Source organism: Paralichthys olivaceus, chromosome 7 (assembly GCF_024713975.1).
Source record: "Paralichthys olivaceus isolate ysfri-2021 chromosome 7, ASM2471397v2, whole genome shotgun sequence".
NCBI classification, from domain to species: Eukaryota; Metazoa; Chordata; class Actinopteri; order Pleuronectiformes; family Paralichthyidae; genus Paralichthys; species Paralichthys olivaceus.
Window position 1 is genome coordinate 12,332,849 of NC_091099.1, and position 13,116 is coordinate 12,345,964.

The 13,116-nt window shown below is 41.8% G+C and overlaps 1 protein-coding gene across 1 annotated transcript in view; it reads left to right on the top strand.

The window, feature by feature from the left end:
* The first annotated feature begins 371 nt into the window (after positions 1 to 371).
* The window catches only part of mef2aa (myocyte enhancer factor 2aa), an 89,687-nt gene continuing 76,942 nt past the window's right edge, over positions 372 to 13,116 (top strand). Inside the window, exons 1-2 of the mRNA XM_069528572.1 lie at positions 372 to 474; positions 4,802 to 4,872. The gene's annotated coding sequence lies outside the window, so the exon portion shown is untranslated. The remainder of the gene's footprint in view (positions 475 to 4,801; positions 4,873 to 13,116) is intronic.

Consider the following 13,116-nt stretch of genomic DNA (forward strand, 5'->3'; position numbering starts at 1 on the left):
CAAATAAACGAGGCATATTCCAGTCATCTTAACAGAATATTCACAGGTTGAGCGAAATAAATAAAAAAGTAAAAACAGTAAAAACACGCACAACAAACAAAGATCCAAACACAAACAGATCAATAAATAAATGAATAAATAGGAACAGAGGCAGGGTTAGCAATTAACTTGAACTTATCTAGTAATGGAAGTAGCCTATAAGGGCTTTCTTGTGTTTGACAAATTTTAGGGATTAAAAGGAACATTTTATGTCACTCCACCAGTGTGAGACCTCTTACCAAAAGTATAACCACTTTAGTTTTTTCCCCCACTAGTGATCCATCCTCCAACACACATCCGTAGAGGATCTGTGATGAGGAAGTGAACCTGTGACTCTCCGCCAGCTCCGGGCTTCACGTGTCTTCATGTCACAGCTGAGAAGAGCCTGACGTTTCCAGTGTTTAAAAGCTGCTGCAGACTCACCTCTCTCCAGAGGTTGGTCCCATCATGACTTTTATTCCTCCACATTTAAAGTTAGAAAAGCTGGACACAATCTCATTGGCTGAACAAGGAGGGGTGTGGTTGAATGTTTAAGCTTCTGTTCTGTTTTATCCTAAAAACTTTGAGCTGCATTTTATGCTGTGAAAAGGACCATATGCATTAAATGTATTATTATTATTGTTATTATTCACACCAATTAGATTAACTTAACTTTTGTTTAGCACCATATAACAATATACATTATGTCAAAGCACTTTGGGGGGAGGGGGGGACATGACATCACCATGCCATTGATCCTTTCATGCCTTTGACCATTGATGCCTTTGATACATTATACTTTACCTTTGACATTGTATGGTCATGAGGCTCATTAGCAGAGGCACAAAACAAGAGAAGCAGATTTTTTCTTCATTCTGATCCCCACATATTCAGAAAGGAACAAAACCCAGCAACATGCCCTTCCTGACCCTTGGTTTCCTTGTAGGCACCGCAGTTACTAAAACTGTGAAGAGTCTGTTCGACCATTTCCTCCTAACTGGAGAGAGAAATGTAGCAGCACCCATGCTAACCACTGAGCTGCCTGAATGGGAAACTAATGTTGAAGAGGCAGAGGCCAGTCCATTGGCCACTGCAGAGTCAGAGCCTGCAGCTGTGTCCCAAGTTGCTACGGCTTTCAATAACGCTGCACGCGCTGTGAATAAGGCTGTAGCAGAACTGAGAAGGGCCTGCCCCGCCTCTATTTTTTCAGGTGATACAGCGCCAATGGAAGAGACCAGTGCTGCAGCTGTGTGCAACCTTTCTGAGGCTGCAGATGCTCTGTGGAACTCCTCAGTGGAACTGCACCAGGCCGGTGCTGATGATGCTGTGTTTGACACTGCAGTGGCTGCCCTCAATGCTACAGCTCTAGAGGATGACTCCAGTGCTTCAGCTGTGCTCAATGTGGCTGTAGATTTGTACAGTGCTGCAGATGCTTTGCACAAAGTCACACTAGCATTGGATTGGACCAGTGCTACAGCTTTGTGCACCTTTGCTGCAACTTGGTACAATGCTTCACTCGCTATATACAAAGCTGCAGCAGCACTGCATGAGGCCAGTCGTGCTAAAACTCTGTTTGGTGTAGTACAACCTCTCTTATATGTACCAGAAATAGCGTATGTGAACAGTGCTGCAGCTTTGTCACCTGTTGCCACAACTGTTTGACGGAGCAGGTGATAGCTTTGGAGTTTTCATCTCTCGATGAGACCAGTCCAGCACAATCCCGGGAGGATGGAAACTGTCAAATTATAAATAAATGAAATTGAACAATATCTGCTTCGTATCTATTTTCTTGTATATACCAGTAGCATTGCACCTCTGTTGATTCACACCAATGTTTAAATTTACAGAAATTAAAATTAGTCGTAATTCTCTACTATACTATTGATACAACTTTAACTTTCATTTAAATTCTTTTTAACTTTATAAAAGTCAAAACTTTAAAGAAAAATTATAATCTATTCCAATTCAGATGAAACACACAAACATGAAACCAACTGGTTCCCTCTGCCTCCCTCTTCTCTCTGGCATACTGTCTATGAGTGGATGTGCTGTGTTGAATTGAGTCAATCAATTCAATGCATTTGTTTAGCACCATATAACAACATACATTATGTCAAAGCACTTTGGGGGGGAGGGGGGAGGGGGGGACATGACATCACCATGCCGTTGATCCTCTAGTTTCATCCTAACATTCGTATTATGTCTCCTCTGATCATGGAGGAGGTTTCTCAGATTTGAGTAAATAACATTGATGGTATATAAAAAAATAGGTCAATTACAAAACTCTCAGCTTCAAAACAGCAGTTCACCAACAAATGGGTGACGTCATGATAGGTTTTCACTCGGTAAATAACTTCTAATGAAGCAGTGACCATGGATGGATATGTAACCAAGGCAAAATGATGAGGACCCGAGACTCGAGAACCTTGAGGTGGAACAACAACAACAACCCTACTAGTAGTGGTAACTGTTGCTGTATAAGAAAAATAGACATTTGGACATTATGAGCAAATTGTTAATAGATATCAGCAGATTTAAAAATTTGAAATCAGTCTTTTGAGTGAAACATTGGTTCCTTTTGCTTTGGTAAATGAATATTAGAAATGCATGTATCCTAACTAGAGATGACACGAAGTTCTGGGTGGAATCACACTTTTAAATCTGGCTCATGATTGATGAGAGCAGCTCTAGCACAGCTCTCTGAAAATAGCAGGATAAACACAACATCTAAGATGTTTTTTTTCTCATCACATTAAGGGTAATGCATAATTTATGTGAGAACATGTTGATGATGTTGTAAACATATGAATTGTAATAGTCAAATATCTCCACAAGATGTCAGTATATTAGCACAACATGCTGTAGACTTAGTACAGGAATATTGTCTTACTGCTGTGTTCTTTAAGGAAGTGACGGCCTCATAAGATAACAGTCACACTTCTGAATTTTACACTTATCAATATATAACCCCTCCTTTCTTTTTTCAGTAATATCCTGAAACTGCAAATTTTTGTTTACCAGACCATTTATACTTCATGTTTTCTCTGACCTCTTATGATGTCGCTCATAAATCAAACCATTATTTGGTCACATATAATACAGGCTGACAAAAGATAAAAAATAATTATGTCACAATGCCATCAACGTTTTTTTTATGATGACAGGGACCAGAGTGGGCTATATAATGAAGAACATCAACATTGATAGAGGAATAAATCTCCTATACAGACAGCAGGGCCATACATTCTCTATTTACTTATTGGTTAATACAAGCTGGTGTAAGGGAGTGATGACACTGACCTTAAAGTTGGTGAAAGTCAGCTGCTAATAGCTTATTAGTTTTAATGGGTGGGTGTTAAATGAACTGAAATCAATGTAGTGCAAAAGTGGAGGTGTCACTCAGACGAGACAGTAAACAATGAACTTGAAATATATCATATAGATAGATTGCTAGATAGATAGACAGACAGACAGACAGACAGACGGATAGATAGACAGACAGACAGACAGACAGACAGACAGATAGATAAGGAAGACCTTTGTTTCTGTTTTGTACTTTCATAGACATAAATGCTTCATGCCAGCAGTAAGAAGAGGAAATGTACATTTCCTTGTACAAATATTCTTTCTTACATCAGTGCCCAAAATGCATGCCAGATAAATACGAACGTCTCTGTGGCTGCTTTGAGAAATTGCTCTCTGGAGGCAGCTTTCTAGGTTAATTTATTCTGTGTCGGGCTGGCAGTGTGTGCACTGTCACCACTTTTAAACTCGGGGCAGGGCACATTTTGTGTGCAATTCTGCCGAAGATAACTTCTCATGGCTCCTTGAGATGGCTGCTGCCGGTTGATTCTGGCACGGCATGAGACGCCCCGTTTATTTGTTTGTTTGTCCCGTGAGTTTTTGGCTGGCCGTTCAGGGCTCTGTTTGGCCCCAGTCCCTGTTGGGCTTCTATTTCTGAAACCCAAGTGGCTCCTAATGAAGCTGGTAGGGTTGGCATAGACCCTCAGCAAACCCAGGCCTGATCAGACTCTTCTTCTTCTGCCTTGGCAGCCACACTCCGTTTGCTCCCTCTGGCTTCCTAATTTAGTAACGGTGGGTAAAAATATGTGCTAACGAACAAGGTCTGGTATGTCAGGCTGGAGTCCAGAGAAGAGGGAGAGAGGGGAGGAGGGGGTGAGGAGAGGAGAGGGAAGGAGGCGGGGTGGGGTGCTGTTTTCACAACAGGCACCCAGTGACAGGGGTAGAGTCACTCAGACCTCTCTGACATCTGTGTGTGTGTGTGTGTGTGTGTGTGTAGACACTCATGGGTGTGGGGGCGGATGACGAGCGGTGGAGGGTGAGCACTTAAAATTTCTCACCCTTGCCAAACTCCATTCAAACACATCTTATCATTCTTCTGTTTTTTCTTCGCAATCACACTTTGAGGCTGCTTAGTAAAACGTGTGGTGTATGTGCAAGTGGACAAATTATTGAAAGAGTTAGACTTTCGTTTGAAGTTGCTATCTAATGGTGTTACTGTATCAGTTTTCAAATATCTTCTGGTGCAGTTTCCAGTTAAACATAGTTTAATAAACATAAAAAAAAAATTATATCTGTACATTTGAACATATGGATTGATGGGCTGTGAAATACTTGGATATTTTAACACTGAGTAGAATAAGCAGATGCAAACATGATTGAACGGTGCTCAGTGTCCAACATAAACAAATCTTTATTATAAAGTGTTTTATCCTCCTCTGTGTAACCTGCCTTGTGTTTTTTACTTTCTTTTTTTCATCAGGATGGGCTCTCGAATGAACAATGTGTATACCTTCTATAAAAGAGCTGCAGAGAATCCAGATCATAATCCAGGTAAAAACTATGACGTGATGATGAGGTGATGTGGGTGCACATCTGGAACTACATGGATTCTAAATGTGAGATATAGATAGTTCCTGGTTTCAACAGTGTACATAGGTTTGGTTTTACACTGCAGAGGCAGCGGAAGAAAAACATGTAATTAAATATATGTTTGCCCTAAACACCTCAGACACGTCCCATGGACCTGTTTCAACAAACATTAATGGTGAATATGTTTATCTAGGCTATTTTAGTAAAAGACACATGAGAAGTTTGACCAGTAAGCTTTCTTTCAGTAATACAATGGCTTTGATTCCCTTCTTGGGCACAGTGGTCCACTGATTTGCACTGTTGCCTTAGAGCAAAAAGATTCCCAGTTCAAATCCCCATCCATGTTCTGCATGTTCTGCCCATGTCTGCTTGTGTTTTCTCTGGGTACTCTGGTTTCCTCCCAAATTTTAAAGACTTTGGTGAAATGGTTGTTTGTCTCTATATGTTGACCCTGCGATACACTGATGACTTGTCCAGGGTGTAACCCACCTCTCGCCCAATGGCAACTCCATCTCCCCCCGTGACCCTGAAACAATAACTGGTATACTGTAGATAATGATTGGATGGTGCAGGCTCTTTGGCATTGCTAGACCAATGCAATATGAGAAACCAATATTGTTTTCAAGCTCAGAACATCCACTGCCTGAAGTAGGTTCTGTGCATGCAATTATTCCATTTTTATCCATCTCAACCAGAGAAATCTGCCCTCCAACACTTTAGCACTTGTCCTTCCTGTTCACAGTTTAAGAGGCTCATGACAACCTTGTCAAACTGACTTGTAAAGCCAAAGCTTTGATGAAAACAGAAAAACTCCTTGTCTGTTGGATGGTGACAGCAGCAGAAACACTTGGCTGGATAACAGCTGCTAGACTTATTCTAAAAGTAGATTTTCATTGATTAATTTAAAGGAAAAAGTCTTATGATTATATGAAACTTAAGTCTTTCATCTTTCACAAAGAGATTGGGTAGAATACATCAAATTAAACATTTGCCAACTGATATTGGGTTATACTGTGGCCAGCCTGTGCAGGAACAAGGTTACTGACATGCTGCATGAATCATATACCTTGAGGCACGATTACACTCACAAAAAATATGTTTTTCTTATTCACTTGGACTAATCATCATGCATCATTAGTGGTTCAAAGTCCTATAGTATATTGTGTTAGTTCGATGTGAGTGTTTTTGCTTGATAGGATGTCAGAAAATGTCATACACTTGCAAAATGTCCTCTTTGGAACTATTACAGAAGTTTCATAAAGAGATCATTTGTTGTGTGATTGCACACTTTCAGCAATGGGCCAAAAAGGAAACTGAGATACATTATCATCACACAACTACCCAGCTTTAACTGTCAACACAGGAATATGTGAACAGTCTTGAATAACAAACAGCAAAACAAGTTATGGGTCCAACTCACAGCCACATGAAGGCCCAGCAAACTCAGCTCTCATTACAGCCGTGTTCAGTCATCAGTAGAATTATGCTCATACTTGTCAGAGATGTCACAGTTATTTGTTAAAACCACAAACTAGCACCTAGCTTTTATACAGCTGTCCCCACTTCCTGTTAGTTAACCCACATACACCCGGCCCTCGGCAGTGAACACAAGCCCCTGTCAGAATAGATAGTGTTTAAAGCAGGGACCGATCGAGTGGGTTTTATTTATGTGACATTTACTGAATCTCAGATCATTTAAAAAATAATTTACCGAATAATTTTCTCTCCCAGACATTGAACATTTCTCGATTTAATAAAATACAACACTACCTGTCTGATACCCCTGATTTATCCTAGTGCAATCATGCATTTATTCTTCACACACAATTTCCCCTAAATTTGAGTAAAAAAGGCACAATTCCGTTGCTGCTAAACTGCATGAGTGGTTTCTGCCACTTGAACAAAGGCATTCTATTTTGACTCATGGCAAATATGCTAATGTCCTCACAGCTGCTGCACTTCAGATAAAGCGTGCTATTTGCACACAGAATGAGAAATGTGTTTCAGTACTGTAATCAAAGTATTTGTGCGAGTAATGCCGCTGTTAAGAGGAAGAAACAAAGCCTAGCACTTTCAGCCAAGCACCCCTTCCTCTGAACCGACTGAAGCTGTCCGCAGCAGAGACATGATAGTTACAGCGCGATAAGATAAGCTGTCTTTCCATCCAGCGGCATCATTCCATGCCAGTGCTTTGTTAAACAATAGTTTCATATTCAAATGTGAATTGTTCCCTGCTATGGCGAAGACTTAGAATGGCTTAAACTTGTGTTTATCCTTACCCAAACCTTGGCCTAATTTGAAGCATATGCAGCAAACAAATCCAGTATTGTTTCACCACTAAAGCTTCTTCTCTTCTTCTTATTCAATGTCAAAATCAAAAGATTATCGGGAGCTTTGGAGGTGATATTGCCTTTTCTCAGTTTACACAATGGCACACTAAACCAACAAATGTGTTATGTGCGTCGGCAGCATGTGCATTCTTTCATTGCTGCCATTTTAGCGGCATTGTGAGAGGGAGATATGTGAATGGGGGAAGTTTCGTGTTTTCCGTCAATGGCTCCGCAATCAAGCTTTAGCTGCTAAAACACGGATCAGCAACTGTTCACCAGACATTTCCAAAATTACACAGAAAGGGTTTGTCTGCATCCTAATCCAAACACTCACACACACAAAGATAGCACTACCACGGACATGTCTCCACATTAATGGAAGGATGGTGTTGCTCCTCCTCCCTGCTTCTCTGGGGTCAGGCTGTGCACCCCTCTCATCTTAGTGTCAACCAGAGAGAAATCTGCAAGTCAGACTGCGGCAGTCCACAGTCAAACGAACGTATTACTTCTGCCTATAGGTTATGTGTTCACCTGTATCTCGGTTGTTTATCAATTTGTTTGTGTGTAAGCAAGATTACGCAAAAAACAATTGGATGGATTTCCACGAAACTTGGAAGGATGTGTTATGGGTCGGGGGAGAACCCATTCAATATTGGTGCAATTCTGGATCGGGGGCAGATCTTGCATTTTTCAACATTTTCACTGTTTTCCCAGAATAGTTCATGGATCTTGATGGAAAAAATCAGGCTCATTCAGGGAAATGATATCTCTGAGGGGAATGTTGGGCTTTGGTGGAGATATACACTCTACTGATCATAATTCAAGTTTTGTTTCTTGTGTTAAATGTGCAGGAGAAAAAAAAACAGAAACAAAGAACTTCTCTTTCCAAACATACATACATTACCTAACATATGGTCTAGTTGCATATTTAATTAGCTTGAGTCAGTCAGTGACGTCTCAGATCATTTCTGTCTATCGTCATAATGAGAAAACTTTGGTTCTTTTGTAGAGTGAGTGCACTTAAAGCAGCACGCTGCTGCCTGCAAGAGAAAACTGATCGATTCTTCTTAAAGCTGAAATGGACTGCTTGTACTTAAGACTTGACCAAACCACACTTTTAACCCCCATTGCCAAGAATATGCTTCCAAAGGTAACGTAAGGTAACTTTTTTTATAAAGAAAGAATAGTTATTCTGCACAATAAAAACAGAAGAAAAACACCTGTGAATAAAACAACGAGTGGATCATACAGTAGGGATGTCAGAGGAGTTTGCTTACCTTTGGCTGTGAATGTGAATGAAAGGCTAAATGTCTGCCTGTGGTTCTCTGACCTTTGTGGTTCCTCTGCTGACTTGGTTCAGGTGAGTGCAGGTTGTGTGATGCAGTGGTATCAATAATGGAAGAAAGGCACCCCCCCCCCTCCCTCTGGTTGCTATGTGGGTCAGAGGAGGCTCTCAGTGGATGTGAGAGATTGATGAAGAGCACCAGGGAGAGCGTCGGAGCCGCCTACCTCACAGCGGTGCAACCCAAGCCGCTCCCCCTGCACTTGTTCCGAGGCCCCCCTCCTGAGCTGCAGCGCCTCACGCTCTTTAAATGACCTTCAAATTAGCCTTATTTTTCAGGGCCCAAAACCCTTCAGGGTCCTTCCTGAAAGTATGGCGGGTCTTGTTCTCACTCTCTTTCTCTGCTTTTCTCTTTGTTATCCTGCTATGGACCACAGATGGAGGAGAAAACGACAAAGGAGTTGAGCCGAAATAGGTCTCTGATGTAATCAGAAAAGTGAGCTGTTCGGTGTTACTGATTATGCAATTGCACACACACACACACACACACACACACACACACACACACACACACACACACACACACACACACACACACACACACACACACACACACACACACATCTTAACCTTACACCCACTCTCTCAAACAATTCCTTTTGTCACACACGCTCACTTCAGCATCTGTAGACAATGATACATGTGGTGTTTTGAGAGGTTTGTTTGCGTGATGGTGGATGGGAGTCTCAGTGGGATCTTTCTTTTTCTGCATCACAAAGCAACACTCTGTCAGGGCCGCCATCCATTACTACAGCTGTGGTTTGTGTACACGCAGCAGGTCACGCTGGTCCGCAGTCCAGACCTGATGTAGAGCTCCTGATTATCCATTTGCATTAAGAGAAACACCTCTTTCTAATGGAAGTAACTGACTCAAAGGGCCGCAATCTGTAAGTCTCTGCTTTGCTGGATGGGATGAATGTCTGGAAGGTTTGATTTATTAACTTTTTCATAAATTTTCTGGCTGACTTGCTCAGAACTTCAGCTTATTATGGCAAAATGAATTCCCTAAACTCATCTCTCTACATCTGTGATGAATTTAGAGAGAGGAGAAGCTTCTTGCAAACTCACACAAACAATTGTGTAATCACTGAGTTGATGCGTCGCTGATGTTTTCAATGAACCTTATAGCTGCGGAGTGGAGCGCAGCAGCCTTAAAGGTGACCCATACAGTCCCGGCATATGTTGCAACCTTGTGGAACTATTTTTTCTTTGTTATTATGCACGGGTGAAGCTGTACTCATAAGAAGACAATACACCTCCACACAGTCCTGACATTATAAATTTTATTTGCTCAAGTGGCAATTCATCATGGAAAGCTTTTAAACATCCTCTCTCTTTCAACTGACCTTGTGCAGAAGAGTGCACGGAAACTTTTAACTTGCCAAGTTCAGATAATTTAGAGGCTGTACAAGATCTTCCCAAACCTCTTTGCAAGTATTCAAACCAAGCAGATATTCTTTTTAATGGTACATATTATTGATAAAAGTGAATGGAAAATCTAAAAATGCAAAGCTGTCTTTTCTCCACAGGTCCCCCTCCTGCTTGCTTTTGACGATCTGCCAAACATTTGGAGCTGATTCTCCAGCTATCATGATGGAAAATAGGCAGAAAGGATCGCAACTCGCTGGCAGCGAGAGAGTTAGAGAGCAAACATCAAGGGGAATCAAGTTGGAAAACATAATAAGTCATCGTGCTTGCAGCGGAGTGAAAAAGATGGTGTGAAAATAGGTAAGAGGACAACCAGAGGTGGGACATGACTGATGGCTGGGCAGGATGGTGGCTTGTTGCTCCAGAAGGGCAAACATGGCCTGATTGATTGTCAAGTATATCAGAGAGGCCCCCGTGCCCATTTGATTATGATGCTGTAATTCTTTGGTAGCATAACAAAAAAGAGGCTCATGTAAGATGAGAGATTACCGAGGGCGAATGAGGGAAAAAAAGAGAATGAGGTCATGCAAGGAGATCATTATGGTGTTTATATTATTTAGACATTATGGCTGCTGTATAGCTCCTAAATGCTCCCTTATTGTGAGTGTCTTTCATTATAAGGAAAAGATGTTTCATGAGTAAATTCAATATTTTTTTGTTACTTTGATTTGATTTCATTAACGTAACTCACATATGGTAACTGAATGATACACTCGCAACAGAACTATAATATAAAGCATCTATATAAGGACAAGTCGCAGCCATTTTAAAATACTGTATCCACACATATGGAAACATGCTAGGGGCCTGTGAGACTGTAGTCAGACCCATTAATGGTAATGCTAGCATGCTAACATGGGCACATCCACAATTTGCAAAATGTTTAATGTGTACCTTATTCACTGAGATATTTCAGTGTATTTCACTAATGGTGGACCGGCCAGCATATAGACACAGATAGATATACAATACCATGCCGACAGAGGTTTTAGCATGGCTCAAACCAAGATTTTCAATTGTATTTTATGTTTATTTTCTGTATGAGAACTCATTCATAACAGCATTATAATGAGAGGCTGAGTGTTCTTTGCGTTTGTTCTTTTTTATTGCATTAAACTTCATAACTAATCTCCTCGGTCTCTCCTGAGTGTGTGGCTGTGCTCCATGAACTACAACAGAAAGAAACACTTACTTTTGGAATGTGCTTCAAAGAAGAGCCTTTCTTCATCTGAATAGTGGGATGGCTGTTTCCTGACTTTCCAATACCTATCAAGAGAGGCTATTACAAAGAGGGGAATATCATGGTGCATTATCCACTGACATGCTCAAAAAACAATGATGGAAATGTACTGAGCACTTTGCTAGAACATCACCAGCTGTTTGGCTGTTTTAAAGGAGGAAAGAGGATACATGCTGCCTCCACATTGCACTTTTCCTCTGCCTTTGCCTCTTTGAACCAACTTCAAACATTAGTCAGTGTGTGTTTAGTGTCATGCCAGCCATGTGGATGGCATATGCTAAGAGTGCAGTTGGGCTAGCTTGTTATAGGTGTGTGTGGTGACCAGTAGCTTGTTGTTATATCCCCGATCTGAAACTTTGATGTGAGGTGATGGATGCCAGTGGAAAGGTGACGACCGAGGTAAATGGTGTATGGACATACTTGAGATGCATGCAGTGTACAACAGTAGCCACACAAAAGCCCCCATGTGGTTCCCCCGCTACCTTACAGATGGTCAGCTTCCTTCGTCCATTAAATAACAACAGTGCTCCGATCTCTCCCCGGGCCAGATGTGCCGAAGCCTTAAGATGCTAAATGGAAACAAATCAGCCAGGCTTTACTCTTTAATTGAGCACTGGGGTGTTTACTTTCTTGAGAATGTCATAATAGACTTCAAAATTCCCATAAAAACCCAACTCTGAAGGCAGATTAGCCCATTTAGCATCTCCAGACAGTATTTACCACATGAGACAAGTCTTAAGTGCAGTTCTGCTGGTGGCGAGACTTCCACGCGGGACCGGCCACATCTTTAGTCACTCCTTATTTCTGCTCTGTGATCTTGCACTTAGAGGCACCCCTTGTAAAAGCAGAAGTCGCAGGGAGGTCGCCCTGACATCTTTATCATAATTGCCCTAAATACCCCCATTAGAGAAGCTAGCCAGTATCCTCAATAACACTAGTCATCCCTGGTAGCGCTGGTGCATCTAATTGCCTGGGCCCTTTTTTGAAAGATTGCCTGACATCAGCAGGGCTCCCTGTGGGCTGGCCCTCTTCATTCTCTGCCCAGCAAAGCATATCGTTATCACAGCCAGCAAAGAGACCCGGCCTCCCTGCTCCTGGATAATTAACTGTCTGGCTTAACTGCATAATGGAAAAAAAGACCATTGGAGGTATGGTAGTTATTCAAGCAGGCCTTGGAGAGGAGAGGTATAAGACAATACCAGGGTCATTGATGCTCACCATTTTTCAGTGGGATGGGCGATAATGTAGAAGGATGTGGAGCCATATTGGAGGCAGAGGCTGGTAATGGAGGATTGGTTTCATATGATAATTAGGCTCATATGCTAATTGCCAAGGAAGCCTGATGAATTCCTTCAGCCCGGCTCGCCACTTCATGACTGGTTCTCCAATCAGCTGTCTCCAACGTCCCCCACCTCAAAGACTTGAACCATCTTCACTACATTCAGAACTTCATATCTGCCTAACAGTGTGCATAAAATATATATATATAAATATATAAACAAAAACAGCAACAGCAGCAACAATAGGGGGAAGCAAAGGGGCATCTGGCTTTTGTTTGACATTTACAAGTCTCTCAGTGAAACGCACGATGCCCATCCCTGTGAGTCTGTGCACACAAGTGTAATTAGAACACGGCAGGCACGTGTTTGTCTTTGTGTTTTTGTATGGCGGAGGTATCAAGGACAAGTGCATTAATGAGCACCTGGAGAGGAACAGCTTGTGTCTCCTGGTTAGTGTGACCGCGAGCCGGGGCGCAGACTCCTTCACTGACTCAGATGACGTGACTGATGGAGGGGGAGGTTTCTGTCAGATCTGGGGCACTCCCAGGAGCTGCAGTTTGTCTCGGCTGACAACAACACTCACCA